Source organism: Staurois parvus, unplaced genomic scaffold (assembly GCF_062004578.1).
Source record: "Staurois parvus isolate SC_StPar_1 unplaced genomic scaffold, SC_StPar_1.0 ptg000703l, whole genome shotgun sequence".
Classification (NCBI taxonomy): Eukaryota; Metazoa; Chordata; class Amphibia; order Anura; family Ranidae; genus Staurois; species Staurois parvus.
In genome coordinates, this window is record NW_028318499.1 from 533313 (window position 1) to 553260 (window position 19948).

At 39.8% G+C, this 19948-nt stretch overlaps 1 protein-coding gene across 2 annotated transcripts in view; it reads left to right on the forward strand.

The window, feature by feature from the left end:
* LOC149446013 (queuine/queuosine transporter SLC35F2) overlaps window positions 1-19948 on the forward strand; it is a 433222-nt gene that overhangs the window by 337006 nt on the left and 76268 nt on the right. The window lies entirely within an intron of this gene.

The window sequence follows — 19948 nt, forward strand, 5'->3', positions numbered from 1 at the left end:
ATATAGTTTTTGCACATTCTATCTCACTGCAGTAGCTATACCAAGAAAAGCTTCCCTTAGCTTAGTGAATGTCACTCTTTCAAACAATATCCAATCATGTCCAAGGTGAATGAAAAAACAGGATCTGTGAAAGGAATGGAGAATCCTGTGATGTATCATAGTCATATAGTTGGTAAAGTTGAATAAAGATATCATTTCATTCCATTCACACCTGAGTGTGTGTGTGTTTATGTCACTACCATTTTCCATATTCCTGCACATTATGCTTACTAAGAAACACATCTGCACTCCCAGCTGACACCAACTGTTGACAGAAGTTCCACATCCTTACCACCATAACAGTGAGGAACCCTTTGTACAGTTTAAGATTGAACCACCTCTTGTACAGTTTCATTGTGTGGTTGCGTGTCTTCTTTAGAGAGACCTTAGGGAAAATAGGTTCCTCCCTATACTAGAGTCACCATTCAAATATTTGCATATTACGATCAATTTCTCTCATAGGCGCCTCTTCTTCAGGTCCAAAAATGTTTAATGTTTGTGGTTGTTCCTCATAACTGAGGTCCTCCAGCTGCCTTATCAGCTTTGTTGCCCTTCTCTGGACTTTGTCCAGGTCAAGCATTAGACTCTTCACTATTCACAGATTCTGTTACAGGCAATAAAGGAACTTTGCCTAATAGAGTAGCTATTAAGTCCTTGTGTGCCAGAAGTTCACAGACAGAATGAGAACAGGGCACACTGCAGTGAAGATTTGAACAGGATCTAGCTGCCTGCATGACAAGGGACATGCTTCAATACAAGTAAGTTAGGTCAATAAAGCTGTAGGGCTAAAAATAGTTTTGAACTAAACGTTAGTATTAAAGCCCTTCTAAAAAAAAAAAAAGTTTTGTCTAGGGGTAAGGAGAAAGCTTACAGTCACCCAATCCTTTGTTCCATCAGAAAACGGCGCTCTCTCACAGTCCAGCAGTGGACTGTTCGTGATCTATGGAGCCTGCTCTGGGCTTGATGATGTCAGGAACCATCCACAACTCAAGATCACTGGAGCGTGGGGTTGCTGGGGACCGGGGCTGGGAGGATTAAGTAAATCTCCTTTCTCTTCTCCCCTAGACAAAAACAAGTAGTTAACTCGTGCAGTGCAGGCACAGCCCCACTACATGGGAAAACTTTTTTTTTGCAGATGAGCTTTAATAATAAAAAGTCAAAATCTGTATTGTTCTGACTGCTCTAAATTGATGAGAGATGAACTCTACAAAATTTGAGTGATTCTTTATAAATACTTTTTAGATAGAAATGTACATTTAACCCTTTTACTGCCAGGTGACAGCAGGGGGTTTTGTACACAATCATGTCCGCTCTTTTCCCCTTCTTTCTGTGACCCGGCCCCCAACCCCCACGTACATGCACACGTCGGGGTGCCTACGTGTGAAAAAGTTGATTGCGATACACATGTTACATATCGCCATGCATGCTGGAGTGAAAGTAATAATTATAGCACAAGACCTCCTCTGTAATGCTAAACAGATGACCTATAGGGTCTTTTGAAGCGTTGCCTATAGAAAATATAGGGTAATGAAGTTTGTCACCATTTCACACACAAATATGAGGTTTGGCATGTGTATCTATTTACTCTATGCAACCTCGTCTTTTATATTTTACTAAATATTTGGGTAATTTTTTGTGTTTGTTTGCCCTAAAATTCACTTTAATGTGTAATTTACTGAAATTTTGCATTTCTAGACCTTCGCGGTAATATCATGTGACATAAAAAATTGGAACTCCCACTATTTTATTCTCTAGGGTGTCTGCTTTTCAGAAAATATATAATGTTTGGGTTTTGTGTAATTCTCAGGCCTAAAATTATTTTTTTAAATGTGTGCAAAAGATGCAAAAACTGGTCTGGCAGCAAAAGGGCTAAAAGCAGTGGTGTATTTAGGTTTCGTGCTGCCCTAGGCAACACAAAAATTGGCTCTCCTCCCCACGGAGAGAGACCCTGACACAGACCAACACCCTCCTCCCCCACGAAGAGAGCCTGACATTGACCAACAACACCCCAGCCCCACCCTCACCTGAGAAAGCCTTCCACTACCACCGCCCCCCATACACTGGCAACCCAACCCAACCACCCACCCCGGCTAGAGATAAGACACCCACCTTCACAGCGCCGGATATTCCTGGGAGCAAGAGTCAGGCTCTGCATACACCATCAAGCAGTCCCCAGCCTCTCTCAGATCCCACCTGGTCTCCGTGCTGCATGTGTCTCTTGTTCCTTTCCTTCGTTCGGGGGATGGCACTGCCCACCTGAAAAATGCTGCTGCCCTCCTGAAAAATGCCGCCCTAGGAAAATGACTTGTTTGCCTTGTGGTAAATACACCCCTGGCTAAAAGAGGTCAGCTCTAAATAATGCTACAAATGCATTTTAATGTAAAATAAAGAACAAAAAAAAGATAAAAACAGTTTCTGTGTGTAGTTAGTGATCATATATACAGTGCTCAGCATAAATGAGTACACCCCAACAGATTTGTGAGAAAACCTTTACTTTCTTTGCAGAATCAACATTATCTATGGGACACTGTAATACAAAACACTCCCACAAATGCGGGCCATTGATTGCAAACAAGATTTGTTAATTTGCACACACAAAAAAGTATTTTTCCTAACAAATTAATTCACGACTGTTGCAGAAATTAATACACCCCAATGAAAGTCTTAAGAGCAAAGCTAAATTTCAGCCAACAAAATCCTAATTAACAAGAATTCAACTACAGGTGAGTCTAATTATTTATTAATCAGGTGTCCAGCAGACAGTTGGTTATAAAAGGGTGTTACTTAACAAAGAAAACCCCTTCCCATTTCATGCTGTCAGCAATGGTACCACATGGAAGAGAAATGTCACAAGACCTAAGAAAGAAAAAAGATCTTTGCACAAGCAAGGTGAAGGCTACAAGAAGATCAGCAAATCTTTACTTATCAGTCAGAATACAGTAGCAAAAGTGATACAAGTATTTAACAAAGACAGAACTGCAACCATCACACAGAGACATCCAGGCTGTCCATGGAAGTTAACACCTCGACAGGAGCATCTTCTGATGAGAAGGGTTGAAGAAAATCGCCATGCAAGTTCAATGCCGTTAGCTAAAGAAGTAGAAAGCCAAACTGGGGCGATTGTTTCCTGTGACACAATATGGTGTACGCTGCAGAGGAATGGCATGCATGGGTGTCGTTCATGAAGGAAGCCTCTCTTATAGCCCATGCACAAAAAAGCCTGTCTAGAATTTGCCAGAGTCTACGCTGAAAAAGAAGACTACTGGGACTCTGTACTCTGGAGTGATGAGACCAAGGTAAATGTTTTTTGAACTGATGGCTTCAGAACTGTATGGGATTGCAAAAGTGCGGAGTACAAATAAAAATACATGGTGCCTACAGTGAAACATGGTGGTGGCAGTGTCCTTCTGTGGGGCTGCCTGAGTGCTGCCGGTGTTGGGGAGCTGCATTTCATTGATGGTATCATGAATTCACTGATGTACAGCTCTATATTGAAAGAGAATATGCCACCATCACTCTGTGCCTTTGGTCATTGTGTACTTTTCCAACATGACAATGATCCAAAACACACATATAAGGCCACTGTTGCATTTCTGAAGAAGAACGGGGTGAAAGTGAATCAGTGGACAAGTATGTCTCCTGATCTGAACCCAATTGAATGCCTATGGGGAATTTTGAAGAGACAAGTTGAGCATCACTCTCCATCCAGCATCCAGGCTCTAAAAGAGGACGTTCTTGAAGAATAGAAAGATAGATGTTGCAATATGTTGCCAACTTGTTCATTCCATGCCTAGATGACTTGGTGCTGTCCTTACAAATCATGGAGGTCATACAAAATACTAGATGTAGTAGTTTTTATTGTGAGGTGTGTTCATTTTTGCATTAACTAACTTGAGTAAAACTAAAGATTTTGTAATCTAAGTTATATTATTAACCTTACTTTCATGAAATGAGCTAAGCAAATGATCTATAAAACTCAGTTTTGTTAAAATTTTGGAAATTGTTCTTGTGTTCATTGAGATATCGATTAAAATAATACTTTTCAAAAGGGGTGTACTCATTTATGCTGAGCACTGCATGTGTGCGAAAAAAAAAAGTGGTTAAACTAAGCATCATTGTAGGTCCATTAGCCATTTCAGATACTTTTGCACTGCCATATACAGTATATATAACTTTAAGAGGAAACTGCTGAGCTAGATAACTTGAATAGTGAAATATTGATAAATAAAGTAATACTTTATCTTCTGAAGACCAAAAATAGAACAATCTGTGGTAAGGCGTTCAAGTTCACAGAGTTCTCAGTAAACTGCTCCTTTGTGGTTTGTATAACTATTGGCCTACTTGAGTACGCAGTGCAGTAAAACGCACTGCAAGTCCATATAAATTCCTTTGAGGGCTCAAGCCAATAATGTGTTGTAAAATGAGTACATATTGTAGGACAAAACATGATACCGATGCTCCTTCTGGTATCAAGAGTGACCGTCAGAAAGCTATGAAACTGTAAAAAGATATAATACTTTATGCTTTTAGTAGAGAAACATCATTTAGTTTATTTACCGGATGCGTGTTTGTATGAGTTTGTGTGCCCAAGTTTCCTCATTATAAGAACAGACTTCTAAACTGTGATTAATAGCTTGTCTGTTGTCATCGTGGAGTCGTTGTTTTTCATTGCAGAGATGATTATGCAGAAAGATGGGTTAGTTTAGTGTTAGGACCTTTTTAGGAAGTATGAAAAATATATCAGCCACACTCCAATCTTAGCTCCTCTTGCCATGTTTATTAGTTATTAAAGTGACTGCATACAACGTGTCCACCTGAGAACCAACCTTCCTTGACACATTTCATCACTCCTGGCTTGTTCACAAAGATATGGGAAGGACTTTTTTAGGGTTTTGGTTTGTATTCAGTTGTTAAAAAATAGGTTAAGCTTATTTGATAAATGTTACCAGGGACAGACTGACAACTCATGGGGCCCCCAGGCAATAGGGAATCATGGGGCCCCTGTGTCCTTGCCCAAACTCAAAAAAGCCTATGAAAAAGGTACCAGGGGCATCTTATGGGGCCCCCTACTGACCCTGGGCCCTCGGGCAGTGCCTGAGTTTCCAAATGGTCAGTCCGCCCCTGAGTGTTAGATATGAGAAGGGTTAGTTGGTAAGGGCTCCCTTAGTCCTCTTGCTTATGAAAACAATACTTGCACACCAAAGCACAGAGAAAAAGTTTATGACTTTTAACCTCTTTTGGACCTTGGGTGTGGGGGATAAAACCTAAAAAAACTTCAAAAGAGTTGTTAGGGCATATCTTCTATGCTCTCCTACTGCTCTTCTCCAGCCACCAATGCTGGCAAATCTGGTGTGTATTACGGGAGATGCTGTAGCTGCTTCTGTGTAAAATGAAGCCTCTGAACAGCAGTCAGAGGCATCACTGAGAAACACACTTAATAACTTACATTACATTGTGTTTACTCTGTCTCATTCATGTATTTATCAAAAGGATGATTAAACCCAAAAGCAAACATTTATTATATTGCAGTTTACCATTACCTTAGATGTGGTGGCTGCATTAGTCTTTTTTTTAGGCTTTATTTATTTATTTTTATCTGATAATCTGGCTAGTAAGTCTGTTGTTTTTCACCAGAATTAGCTCTCTTACAGATGTTGGATTAAGAGTATTGAGACAATTTACGACTGGCAGGAGTGCTTACAATGATCAGCTTTTACTTGTCTAAAGCCTTTTATCTCAAAAGAAAAAAACTGTTGCTGTAATTACTTATAAAGTGTGTTCTGTTGTTTGGCTTCAATTTGTTAGTGTATCTAAATCTGCTGGTACATCTCACCCCCCCCAACCCCCAGACTAACAATGCTGATGTCCAAGGTGACCCTGTGCTCCTTCATCCAGAGTGGAAGCACTCTAAAACAGTAAGGGTGTTACTGACCAGATCACAAGGTGAAAAGAAAGGCTAGAAAAAGAAAACTAATACAGCCACCACATTTAATGATTGGTAAGCTACAATATTTTTAAAATTACATTTTTTTTTACATATTTAAATTACATTTTTGGTCTTGGGTTTAATACCACTCGTAAGGGCTCTTAAGAGAAGTTCTTCTTCCCACACAGCACATAGCTGAGATCAGTATCCCTCCACACAGTGTGTAGCTGGCTACTGCAGCTGCCAATCCAATCAGGGAATTTCACAGATCAGAACTGCAACTGCAGCTAACTACACATTGTGTTGAGCGATGCTGCGGGGAATCTGATCTCAGCTATGCGTTATGTGTGGGGAGGAGATCTGTTGAGTGCCTTGTGTGCAATGTAGGCAGTCCCGGGACAAGGTCATCTAGCACTCAAGGTAAAGGTGACAAACTGCACCCCCCCCACTTCCCCCAAAAAACAGCACTCATCAACATGCTCACCCACTAAGCATAAATTCCTTCTGCAAGCCCAAATTCTACCCAAACCAAAATGCAAAAATCCCCCATCATTGCTCCCAAATCCCACCTTTAAGCCCAAATCCCCCAATCCCTAACAAATCTTCCATGCCCCAAAAATTACCCCTCCTAGCACACATCCTCTTTCCTTCCAAATCCCCCTCCTAGTACAAATCCTCTCCCAGTACAAATCCTTATTCCTAGTGTAAATCCTCTCCCCAAACCACCCCTCCTAGTACAAATTTCCCCCACCTCCTAGCACAAACTGACTCCCCCAAATCCCCACTCCTAGCGTAAATCCTCTCCTCAAATATCCCCTCCTAGTACAAAGTGTCCCTCCTAAATCCCCCCTTCCAGCACAAATCCTCCTCCTAGTACAAATCCCCCCCCAATTCCCCCTTCTAGTACAAATTCCCCCCATCCCCCCTTCTAGTACATATCCCCCCCCCCCAATATTCCTACTCCTAGCACAACTGCCTACAAATTACCCCTCTCAGCAAAGATCCCTGCATGCCTAAATCACCCTAGTAGCACACCCAATTCCACCCACCTAGCACTAATCCTTGCCCCTAGCAGAATTCCCCCTCCTAACACAAATCACCCCCCCCCCCCCAATTCCCCTCTCTTAGCATAATTCCCCTCCAATTCCCCCTTCCTAGCACCCCTCCCCCCAATTCCACCCTCCTAGCACAATTCCCCTCCAATTCCCCCCTCCTAGCACAAATCCAGCCCCCCAATACCCCCCTCCTAGCACAATTTCCCTCCAATGTCATACAAGATACATTGGGAATGCAGAGCAGCTTGAATCCATTTACTGGCGACTGACTAACTTCCTTTGCTGGAATTCAATTCCAAGCATCAGGTACTCTTTCCATTGAATAATACTTTGCAAGATTAGTTTTGAACTTGGACTCCTGCTAGTTTGAGGTCTTGCCCCCATGTTCAAGATCTTGGCTTTATACTGAAACACTACAATGTGTGACACTGCTTTTCCAAAATGCAATAATTATGATGGTGGACTATAGCAAAATAAACCCTTCTAAACGGTACAAGAGTACATCAAACCTGGACAAACATAGAAAGAGGATTTGTGATCAGAAATAGAGTATCCTCCCTCCATAAAAGGGACAGTTAGAAGCTACAGTATGTGTAACAATGTTTGTGACTGTATAGCTGTCAGGTATTGTTATTCCTCCAGTGCTCAGCGCAGCAGGAGCTCTCCATGTGCTATATATCATCAATCCAATTACCTGTGGCATGTTCTCTCCTTTTAACACCTGTCACTTGAGAACAGGCTTTGGACTTATTAAGAAGCTTTTGATGTCAGAGCAGTAGGTTTGGATTTTTATTTGATGCTGGCTGACAATGGATCTATTTTGTTACATTTATTAACTAGACTCAGAGGTTTCAAACAAAACAGGTAGAAATCATGCCATTTCCCCTCAGTCACTTTACTTGTTGCCATAGAAACGGTGTCATGATGAATTAATTATACAGACGATTTATCAAAAATATTCAGTGGAAACAGCTTAGCATTACACAACTTTCCTCCAATTAAATACTTATTAATGTTATGGTCTACGTATTGGAAGGTTTTAACAGATTTTTTATGTTTCATGTAATTACATTTTAAACTGTTCCTTTGTTCAGTGATGACATGGAGTACACAGGGGTACTCCACTAATCAACTGAGGTGAAAGATTTCTTTCTATGACATAGGCAGAGGTTGTAATGATCTCCAATAGTTTTCATTACCTAGTATGCCCATTTTGCAAATTAAATTCCTCTAAGCTCCTCTGATATAGGTGAAAAATTATTAATCAAAAGTTACATTACATTCAGAGTTGTTTGGGGAAGCAAGATACTTAAGGGAATGACAAACCTTCTAAAAGAAATGTATAGTAGTTTTGTATATAATAACAAAAAATGGTGAAGCGCTATGCAAATGCAACAAATCAGTGTATATACACACAAATATAGGTGAATAAATATACATTAATAAGCAATAATTAAAACGTGAGACTCCAATCTTTTAAATAATATAGAGTGACATGTGCTTAAATTAACAACACACTGTGCAAAAACAAGTGCCTGGTCTGCCAATAAAAATATAAACACACCAGGTTAAATTAAATATATACCCAAAATAGATATATATACATGAATAATATTAACGTGAGCCTCCAATCCTTGAAATAATACAATAATAAGTAAAAACAGCAACACACTGTGTAAAAAATGCCTGGTCTGCCAAACAATATGTATACACACCAGGTAGAGTGAAATAGATACCAAAAATTAGATATCCATTATTAATATATCAAGTGATAGGTGCAACAACACAAATAGAAAAAATAAATAAAGGACAATTGAATAAAATCATTCAGTGTAAACAACGATAGTGACCAGTCCAACAAAAAGTGCTTCAATCTTCAGTGTACACTATAAGTGCTCTCAGTGACACTCTTTGTGACTTATCCCACAGTGGCTAAAGTGCCTCCTCACCTCCTAACATCGACCCTTAAGGGCCACAACACCTTGGGTAATCCTCAAACCAGACGGCTTCCCACACTGTAGCTCCACCGACTCCACTGACTCCAATCGGGCTCCGATTATAACTCAGCGCATCAAATATCCCTTTCACACAATAGGCTCAGGCATGCATGACAGGGGTAAAGAGAAAGACCTCCATAGTGTAATACCGCTTTATTAATGAAAAAACGCCAAATAAATGGACACTCACATTAAAATCCTAGTAGTACAGCACTTTCCCATGTGCTATGGGTGTACTAGGGGACTTGGGTGTACCAAGATGGCATCAAAACCGGAAGTGCGTCACCACTGAAAACGAAAGTGTGTCACCACACATGCTCTCTATGCGTTACACCACGATAGGACACATAGTTTTTATTTATTATATCAGGAGTAAAAAAAACAAAATGCTGTACATACTATTTTTGTTTTTGCCAGGAAAAGACATTTTGTGGTCTCCTTTTCACATGCTTACCTGTCTATTGTTATAAGCTTTCCTGAGAGAAGCTCAGTGTTTACAGGGCTCAGCAGCTCAAGCTGACATTTACAGTACACCTACATATGAATGAGAAGTAACTCAACCCCCTCTCTCTCCATCCCTCCTGCTCTGTACAAGATAACAATCAGAGATAGGGAAGCAAACAGATTTAGCTTTTATCTATGTTTGGGAAAACCCACAGTACTTTAGGTGTCCTTTGTCATGAATGTACCCTTTATTAAAGCAAACTTTAACTAAAAATGTGAATATCTGCAATATTATATGCTACACCCAGAAATGTTTATTGTGTCTAAGTAGTACTCTGAAAACTTGTACCCTTTGTTATGAATTCCTCCTGAAATGTAGCAGTGCACTTCCTGGTATGTTAGTGTGCCTAGGTACTCCTGTGCCTACAAGCCTCATAGCTGTATATCTGTTGTGTGAAATCTAAGGTTACATTCACACCTGTGAATGTGATTGACACAGATTACATGTGAGAACCCCAGCAGGCGTTCCTAGCAGTTAGCTGGGGAAGACAGCCCCATTGAAAACAACAGGGGGGCTGCCAGCTCTCACAGCTAATCAGGGCCGCTCACATGTAATTGCTCATGCAGCAGTCATCTGCAATTGAAAGGTCCTGTCTATGTCCAGGGTTGATCACTTGCAGGTGATTGCTGCATAAGCGATCACATGCAATTGTTCATGATAAACTGTGGAAGCCAACAACCTTGCAATGCTTTCAATAGGGCTCTTTACCGCTACTAATCGCTGTGAATCCCTACTAGGGTTTTTGCATGTTATCGGTGTCCGGCGCATGTGCAGGTGTCTCATGAGATTTTGTTACATCAGTACTGTGTTGCTTGCAGCAGTATATGCATCTCCCTGCTTCTGTTTAATTTAATCTGCACATCTGTTGATGGGTTAAAATAACTAGAAGCTTAAAGAGAAGAAGCTTTATAGTTAATTTTTCAGCAGGTGGTGTGTTAAATCTTCACTTTCCAAAAGAGCTTCAGGAGCTGCTGTTTTCTGACACTTCTGGGAGTGTCAAATAAAGTTTCTCCCACTGGTTCCGACATCTATGTTACTAAAGAACAAGAAAGAAATGGAAAGCATATGCAATAATACACGTTTGACAATAGCTGCCTGTTTGTGAGACTTCTCCATTTAGCTACAATCCACTCTTAAAAAAAAAAGGTGACACTGCTTAACTACTCGGTCATATTTTTCATTATTCATCACCTCCTTCTCAGTATTTGTGAAATTCAATTGCTTCCTCAATAAATGAATGTGTAGCCAGTCAGTGGGAGCATTAACCGCTCTCATATTTAGCTAAGCCTATGGTCTCGAAGCTGCAGGTCCCTATAGCAGTTTAATGTGATACTAAGGTAAATGTTAGGCTCTTATGATTAAGTAAGTATTACAGCTTAATAATTTAACAGACTATTGATGGAATGGTCCATGCATGGCATTCACTATGAGGCTCCAGGGAATAAGTCTTGTGTGAGATAACTGGCTCAAAATTACCCTTACATATTGCGGTTTTACTTATAGTAAGGAGAAATAAGGAACTCAGAGTTCAGGGCACATTTTCATTTTTATTTAAAGGTCTTTTGTACATGAAGTATAACTTTTAACGTCATGGACTACATATAATTTCTTTTAGGATTAAAATGTTTGCTCCCCACTTACTAACTTACAGTGATTCTGAAAGCCACTTTGATCTGCGAATGATTAAAAGCCACAGGGGTTAATTTATTAATGGCAAATAGGCTGTTCATTTTGCAAGGGAAGTTTCACTTTGCAAGGGAATTAGCGCCATATCATAGTGATTGAGGTGAAGCTCTGCTGACTTCCAAGCTAAATTAAGTCAAACCGACAGTGTTTTAGTGCTAAATTTAAATAGTCTCTTCCCTGTATTATATATATTTGTGTATGACAGTCTCATTCTACCTTTCGGTCTCCTCTTTTTTAACCAAGAAGTGGGTGTTTCTACCAATAACTCTGACCAAGAAGCAGATAGCAATAAGAAAAGGTATTTGAGAAAAAGTGTTGTCCAATTGATAATCTCAATTACATTTTATAAATGTTCCACATTGTAGTATTGCAAAGTCTTGTCCCCTTCAAGCCAAACCCACATTTTATCCAGTGTTGCAGCTGGTGCAAAAACCTACACTACCAATATAAATACTGTATAAAAGCGCGTACCTCCAATCACTATGAACCACACAACATACACTATAATGCCAAAAGTATTGGGACACCCCTCCAAATCATTGGATTCAGGTGTTCCAATCACCTCCATGGCCACAGGTGTATAAAATCAAGCACCTAGGCATGCAGACTGCTTCTACAAACATTTGTGAAAGAATGGGTCACTCTCTCCCAGGAGCTCAGTGAATTCAAGCGTGGTACTGTCATAGGTTGCCACCTGTGCAATAAGTCCATCTGTGAAATTTCCTTGCTACTAAATATTCCATGGTCAGCTGTTATTGGTATTATAACAAAGTGGAAGCAACTGGGAACAACAGCAACTCATCCACAAAGTGGTAGGTCACGTAAAATGACAGAGCGGGGTCAGCTCATTTTGAAGCGCAGTGCGCAGAAGTCTCCAACTGTCTGCAGAGGCCATATCTAAAGACCTCCAAACCTCATGTGACCTTCAGATTAGCACAACAGTGTGTAGAGAGGTTCATGGAATGGGTTTCCATGGCCGAGCAGCTGCATCAAAGCCTTAAATCACTAAGTGCAATGCAAAGTGTCATATGCAGTGGTGTTAAGCACGTGTGTTGGGTTTGGTGGTTGCCAGGAGAACGGTACTTGCCTGACTGCATTGTGCCAAGTGTAAAGCTTGATGGAGAGGGACTTATGGTGTGGGGTTGTTTTTCAGGGGTTGGGCTTGGCCCCTTAGTTCCAGTGAAGGGAACTCTTAAGGCATCAGCATACCAAGACATTTTGGACAATTTCATGCTCCCAGTTTTGTGGGAACAGTTTAGGGATGGCCCCTTCCTGTTCCAACATGACTGCGCACCAGTGCACAAAGCAAGGTCCATAAAGACATGGATAAGTTTGGGGTGAAAGAACTTGACTGGCCTTACCTCAACCCAATAGAACATCTTTGGGATGAACTAAAGCGAAGACTGCAAGTCAGGCCTTCTCTTCTGACATAAGTGCTTGACCTCACAAATGTGCTTCTGGAAGAATTATCAAACATTCCCATAGACACACTCCTAAACCTTGTGGACAGCCTTCCCAGAAGAGTTGAAGCTGTTATAGCTGCAAAGGGTGGGCCAACTCAATATTGAACCCTACAGACTAAGACTGCTATTCCATTAAAGTTCATGTGCGTTTAAAAGCAGGTGTCCCAATACTTTTGGCAATAAAGTGTACATCTTACCTTTCATTTTTAATGCTAATACAATCCAAATTATGTATTTTTCTCTATTTTTAACAAAGAAAAAAAACTCACCTTATTAAAAGATATCAGTAAGTTTCACCATGATTTCACTATGATGACTGAAAATGTAAAAAAAAAAAATATTGTAAAAAATATATAATTCACCCCACCCACCACTGTATAAAAGTGAAATAAAAACTTAAAGTCCAATATCTATATCATCCAGCACTGGGCCCTTCTCCTGTAAGGCCTGGTTCAAACTATCATGGGTGTGGGAATCGTAGCGATTCCTGCACCTGCAACCATCCACAGTCGAAACATGCAGGGCTGCCATTCATTCTTAATGGCACCCCTACACATCTCAAACCGCAGGTTTGTGTGTGCGGGAACCGCAGGAAAATTGTATGGTGTAATAGCACCATGTGATTTCCCTTCAACCACACCTTGTAATAGATGCATGCTTGTGAACCTAGGCTTAAAACTAAATCCTCCCATCTTTTTTTAGCCAAAGAAGCTTCCATCTTAGTTTGACTTCAACTGCCAAGTTGCTGCACATGTGGTCAGTTATGACCCAGCCATTTGATAGTTTGACAGTTTGGTTGAGAGCACAAGCAAATGTGACAGTTACTGGGAACACATGTTGGAAAATGTAACTGTTTTTTGAAACTGTTAAATTGATGGGTTTAGTTCTTCTTTTAGGCAAACCTCATTTAAGAATAAGTACAGGAGGAGTTACAGCATCTATGTCTATTTTTATGTGTGCCTGTCAGATCCTGAAGCAAATTCTCAATAAGCTGTTATTCCCCAATATATAGGAGGGCCTGGAACTGGACAATGAAGACAAAAAGGGACCTATTATTTTTTAACATAATTAACAAGGGTTGTGAGAATTGTTAGCATTAGACATTCCCTTTTAAACACTGACCTGATAATGATAGGATGTATAAGTTGTAGTAGTCTGTTTGAGGTCCTTTCACTATGATATTAAAAACCTGCTTGCCTGGTTTACTAAGGAGACAACTTTCTGTGGGTGAAACACCATTTTTTTGTAAAAACAAAAAAATATTTTCATAGAAAAAAAATGTTAAAACTAAAGTAAAAAAGAAAAAAATCTCTACTGTACATTATTACAGTCTTCGGTATATATTAAATTCCAATCTTAAATCACAGCATCATGTTATCTTTGGCTTATGCTATATATGGTTGTTCTTGCAAAATCCTCAGCACATCCTCACCTTTCCTTTGCTCCCCGCTGCTCTGTTCAGCTGTCAAGAACTGTTATCCATGTCATCACTTCCTTGCGCTCAGTTACATTATAGGCTCTGATGATTGTGGTGGTAATACTTACCATCTTCAGAGATGTTCACTTAGCAATGTGCATTTTGTTATTCATTTTGCAGGTGTTATATAAATATAAAAATAATATCTTTGTGGCCTGTCATGGCCTGTACTTGGGTTGATGGTATGCTCTTAATTTGGTACCATTAATTTAGCTTTTAACAAGGTAGTTAGTGAGACCTCTGAGAACCACAAGCCTGAAAGCAGTACAGCTGGCAGCAAACAACCCATAGCAAATACTTTAAAATTTTAATAGCCTCTATAAACAGCTGTTACAAAAGAGATTGATCTGACTGTATTCATTTTTCAAGTCTCATTTTATAAGGCCGATCCATGAATAGGAATCTGAGAATTCAGAATTATGGATCTGAAACAGTCACTAAGCATCAGCAACAAAATATGAGGAAAAATAAATCCAGATGTAGCAATAACCACAATATTTAGGTACCATACTGCTGGAAACATTATTGAGCTTTTACATTTGTGAAAGCTATAATATAATTAGTTAACCATAAACAAAGAAAATATTGGGTTCATATTGCATGGCTCATGAATTATAATGGTTTTATAAATCCTAGGGGCTTTGGAGCATAGAAAGAATTAATGCTGGTATACATAAGTTAACATTACAGCTGCTTGTGGTACATTACTTTTTTCATAACTACAGCCACCCCTTGTAATAAATGGGTAATTGTTGCGAAAATATGACCCTCTAGGACAAAGCTCACAAGTACATACCTAAGTCCTGAACTAATTTCCAGATAAGCTCTGCAGATGTGAAAATATTCTATGAATTGCTAGAGGCATTTTACCCTAACCTATAGTCACACAACCAGCTCAGTCAGATTCAAGTATAACTAAACCGAAGAACTAAGTATAATATGTTACAATTTATAAATCTTTAGATATAGTGGTGGTATTATTTTTTTCAGGCTTTTTCCACGTGTTGATCCTGCCAGTAAAACACTTGTGCTGGGTGACAACGCTCTCTCACTATACTGTAACTAAAGAGGAGCCACACTGTCATCTTAGGGAGGAGTAAAGAAACTCCCCCTCTCCATAAGATGGATAGAGAGGGGAACAATGTAACTGATAACAGGGCAGCACAGAAAGACAGCACACAAAGTTTTGTGCTCAAGTCATGAGCTGGATCTCTGGCAGGATCAACAGATTTAATCAGGGGTTCTCAGTGTTATTTAAAATAAAAATTAACAGAAATATTAGTTCGTTGTTAGGCCTCTTTTCACACAAGGAGTCTGATCAGGTCCGCCTGTCATTTTATCAGGCAGACCTGATTGGATCCTCCATTCACCACTATGGATCGGTGGGTGTAAATGGACTTGTGACCCTTTTACACCTGCCTACCTCCAATCCTATCCAGCCTGCTAAAATGCTAAAAAAAAAAGAAAAAAGAAGAGGATATGTCCCCCTCCGTCTTGGCAGATCGGAGGGCAGTCGGGTGTAAACGGCTCCCATAGAGCAGAGCAGGCTCTGCATAAACTGAGCAAACACATAAACCAGATATATATGCAACAAATTAATAAAAGAATGTGATTAAACAGAACTGTGAACTTTCTGTATGCCTTATGACGTGTCCTTTTTTATACATTTTCAAAAGAACAAGAAGAGAGGTATACATATGAATGATTAATTTAAAAAGTGGCATAGAAAAGAGTTGTTGCCCTGGAACAAGCATTTTAAGTTTCACTGGCTGCAGGCTTGTTACAGGTTAGTAATCCATTAGGTAGTAAAATTAGGTTCTATATGACAGCCGTTGAACCTGCACCTTTAAAATCTTAAAGCCTGTGGAAGCAGCAACCATATTTCTTTTTATGGGCTCACATTGTGAGAAATATTTAAATGTGAACAAGGGAAACCATTTATTAATAAAAGTCTTGGTTCTGTCTCACAGACTGAATGCCAATTCTTCCACTGTAGATATATCAGGGTAGCAACATTCTCCTTCCACAAAGAGGTTGTAACTACTTCAATGAATTATAAGTGATATTTTATAACAACCAACTTTTTACTGTGCCATGGTGGAGGGAATATAGAGCTGGGTCAATCATGTAAGAAGTTTTCTGAAATCACTTTTACTACTGTTTTCCAATACCTTTTACAAATTTCTATTTTGTGATACTTTTTATTTTTTTTTGTTATTAAACTGATTTTTAAAATAGAAGGCACTTTTTAAAAAGAATAGATATTTAAAGCAGAACGCCAGTAATTTTTACAAATTTACAATGGTCTATTTTGACCTGATGCAAGTATCTATATCTTATATCCGGAGGGTTGCAGGGATTCTGAAAATCACTGTAGCCTGCGCAATATGCGATCCTCCAGATGCTGCTCCACCAGCTTTCCCAATGCACACTATACGTCTTGTGTCGGAAGTCTTGTATTTTTATGAATAAATACAAGGCATACTCTGAATAGATTAGGTTTAGATCATAACTTCATCTGCCCCTTTTCTGCACCTGGTCCATTCTGAGAATGCCTTATATTCATTGAAAAAATACAAAGTCTTCTCTGAATAGTGGTGGTGCCAAGCAATTGGCCTCCTGTGTTCAATGTGCAGAGATGAAGCCAATGGAGTAGCACACAACTATCACTCTATGTAGTTCAGAATACTACAGTGATTTTCATCATCCTCAGCAGCCCTCCTGGTATCAGATATGGACACCAAGCCAAGCTGGACAAATGTAAATTTGCCAAAAATGTTGTTCAGCTTCAAAATCTTAGCATTTTACTATTTTGTGTGTACTAATGTATTCAATCTAGTATGATTGTTACAAGCAAATCTATGCCTGCTCATGAACAGGTAAAGGAGATGATGGGGATAAAGTAAATAGCAAAAGTGTGCATAGGACAGTTGGTCTGGTTCAGAGGTAATAGATATGATGTTATGGGGAGCAGCTGCCATTTTACAAATGAAGGAAAATGTTAAAGCTGAAGTTAAGTAAAAATATTCTGTACAACTTTAATGACGTTACTTACCTGTAATAAGAGAATGTTCAGTGTTGTGCAGGCATCTGCATCCCTGTAGAAATCTTCTGTGCACGGATGCCGGTCCTCTTCCAGTCACTGAACTTCCAGCACTGCAATGGTTATAACTTCTGTTTTTTGGGCAGATCTGCAGTGAAGATGGTCTGATAGGGACCCACAGCCTCCCCCCTCCTCCTCCATTGGGAAAAATTATTTCACTGTTTACACAGCATGAAACACATTCTCCGAATAGGGGATAGAATCATGTGATTCATCCAAATCTCCCCCATTCATAGATCATGTTACATGCAGTGTGTCTCCATTGAAAGCTTTACCCTCACCTTTTGTTCTTGTGACAACCTTAGCATTTTTGATTTCCCATCACTTAGGCCCCATTCACAATGGCGGGTCTGATCCGGTCCACCTGTCAGTTTTTCAGGCGGTCCTGATCTGATGGTCCATTCACCGTTAAGGACAAGTGGGTATAAACAGACTTGTGTCCACCTCTGAGTCTGCTAATCTGACCCATTCTCCTCTGTTTATGTGGATCAGATGGGAGGGTAGTCAGGTGGCCCATAGAGCAGAACTTTCCATGTCTGTTCTGTGTAAACTGAGTGGACACAGTTGTGTCAACCGCCCACTCTGCTCTGATCAGTAGGGGATCTATGAGAGCATCCCCTGTTGATCGGGACGAAATCCACCCCGTTTGAAAGGGTCCTTACGGTCTCTGTGACAATGGTAACCAAAGAAAAAGGAGAGGGTAAAAATATTTATCAGGGAAACAGACAGCAACTTGGGTTTGATGAAGCTGTTCCACTGGCATAATTCTGCGCTATTTTATTTCTTTGCAAGCAGTTTCCCTGGCATCTGCTTCCCTGAGACCATTCAAACTTTTGTAAACATTACTGAACCCAGATGAGGGGGATTGTGTTTTGCTCCTAAAAAACGTACAGTTGTGTTCAAAATAATAGCAGTCAGACATCACTAACCTGATCAATCACTGTTTTTGGTAGAAATGATATTTCTACAGGACAAATAATTTACTAGCAGGTGTAGTAGAGTAATAGAAATCCAACAGACCCAACAGTCATGACATGCATGCTGCTGATTCTGTGTAATTGAATCACTAATTGAAAGAGGCATGTTCAAAATAATAGCAGTGTGGAGTTCTAGTAGTGAGGTCATTCATTCTTTGAAAAACAGGTGGCAATTATTGCCCTTATTTAAGGAAGGAAGGCAGCAAATGTTGTACATGCTGGTTACAGTGCATTTCTCTCTAAATTTCTGAGGAAAATGGGTCATTCCAGACATTGTTCAGAAGAACAGCGTACCTTGATTAAAAAGTTGATTGGAGAGGGGAAAACATATAAAGAAGTGCAGAAAATGATAGGCTGCTCTGCTAAAATGATCGCAAATGCTTTAAAATGGCAACCAAAACCTGAAAGACGTGGAAGAAAGCGAAAAACTACCATTCAAATGGATAGAAGAATAGCCAAAATGGCAAGGACTCAGCCAACAATCAGCTCCAGGAAGATCAAAGAAGGTCTAAAGTTACCTGTGAGTACGGTTACAATTAAAAGATGCCTATGTGAAGCCAAGCTATCTGCAAGAAGCCCCCGCAAAGTCCCACTGTTGAAAAAAAGACATGTGCTGAAGAGGTTACAATTTGCCAAAGAACACATTGACTGGCCTAAAGAGAAATGGTGCAACATTTTGTGGACTGATGAAAGTAAGATTGTTCTTATTGGGTCTAGTGGCCGGAGACAGTTTGTCAGATGACCCCCAAACACTGAATTCAAGCCACAGTACACTGGGAAGACAGTGAAGCATGGTTGCGCAAGCATCATGATATGGGGATGTTTCTCATACTACGGTGTTGGGCCTATTTATCACATATCAGGGATCATGGATCAGTTTGAATACATCAGAATACTTGAAGAGGTCATGCTGCCTTATGCTGAAGAGGAAATGCCCTTGAAATGGGTGTTCCAACAAGACAACGACCCCAAACACACCAGTAAACGTGCAACATCTTGGTTCCAGACCAACAAGATTGACGTTATGGAGTGGCCTGCCCAATCCCCGGATCTTAATCCAATAAAAAACTTGTGGGGTGACATCAAAAATGCAGTTTCTGAGGCAAAACCAAGAAAAAGAACTGTGGAATGTAGTCCAATCATCCATCCTGGGCTGGAATACCTGTTCAGAGGTGCCAAAAGTTGGTTGACTCCATGCAACACAGATGTACAGCAGTTCTCAGAAACAGTGCTTATACAACTAAATATTAATTGATTCAAAGGAAAGCAAAATCTTCAAACATATTTCAGTTTATATAGTGAATGTTTGAGTTTGTAAAGAAGAATACAAACACTGCTATTTTTTTGAACAGTCTAATAATCACTTTTCTTCACTTTTTTTAGAGGAACAACACAAATTTGATATATTTTTCTTCATGTTTTGATTTGGAATAGAATGTGTAGTGTTCCCAATGCATTTGTGTGTATAGAAATAAAAGCTATTAGAAGGATTTTGAGCTTTATTCACTTTTTTCAACACACTGCTATTATTTTGAACACAACTGTACATATTTGCCAGCATACCATGGATCTCCAATATGGTTCAAAAAAGGTTTTTATTGCTAAAAGATCACGTCACAAAAGAAAGTTCAACGTTTCGGAGCCACGCAGGACCCCTTAGTCATCACATGCCTGATAGAAGGGGTCCTGCGCAGCTCCGAAACGTTGCATTTTCTTTTGT